Source organism: Monopterus albus, unplaced genomic scaffold (genome assembly GCF_001952655.1).
Source record: "Monopterus albus unplaced genomic scaffold, M_albus_1.0 scaffold4.1, whole genome shotgun sequence".
In the NCBI taxonomy this organism is placed as follows: Eukaryota; Metazoa; Chordata; class Actinopteri; order Synbranchiformes; family Synbranchidae; genus Monopterus; species Monopterus albus.
The window spans coordinates 243,359-244,140 of record NW_018127884.1 but is presented as its reverse complement, the minus strand read 5'-3'; the positions used below and the strand labels follow the sequence as shown (position 1 = coordinate 244,140).

The 782-nt window shown below is 40.4% G+C and overlaps 1 protein-coding gene across 1 annotated transcript in view; it reads right to left on the bottom strand.

Moving 5' to 3' along the window:
* Positions 1 to 782, bottom strand: part of LOC109963562 (uncharacterized) — a 10,722-nt gene that overhangs the window by 5,474 nt on the left and 4,466 nt on the right. The gene's annotated exons all lie outside the window — the stretch shown is intronic.

Here is a 782-nt window from a genome sequence, read left to right as displayed (position 1 = left end):
GTACCAGCATGTAAGCAGGTTCTTCGTTGCAGTGACCTCTATATGTATGCCGTATGTGTAAGCTGATTCAATGCAACTAAGAGCATTTGAGCAGACATATTTGTGGAAAAGTATAAACATCATGTGTAGCAAACTGTCATTGGTTAATCCTAACATTAGGGGGTAACTAATACACAGGAAACAACAAAGATTTTCTTTCATCCTACCATAATCATGAACACCACTCAATAATAAGAATCTAAGTTACCATTAGCAATTTCCATTAATACTTACCAAACTTAATTATCAAAAATCAATTATCAAAAATCATTCAACCACCTATGAGTTCACACCACCTATATGTATGCATTTACATGTCATTATGTATTAACCTTTAGCTAGTTTATGTAGGATCCACGGTCTTCACTCTGGCCCATGGAGCTCCTCAATCTCTCCCTCACCGGGCTCAGTGAGGGAGATCAGGGGATAGGATTCCCAAGGCGCCGGAGCTTGTACTAATTCGTAGGCAGGGGGCTGTGGATACCTACGGTCAATGGCAGTGGTAATGCACTTGAGACAAAGATGTCTAATGCAGGGATGTGTGGATGCCTAATGCATCCACACAAGGTCAGCAGTGTGACTGCTGCCACCAGAGATGTAAGTGCAGAAATCACTAAATTTTTCCACTTGCCAAAAGTTTTATAAAACCAATCTTCAATATAATTAGTAATACCAGAGTGTTCAGCCATCTCTTCTGACAGGACCTTTAAGCAGGATCAGTGTTCATTGGAATGTAGGTGCAA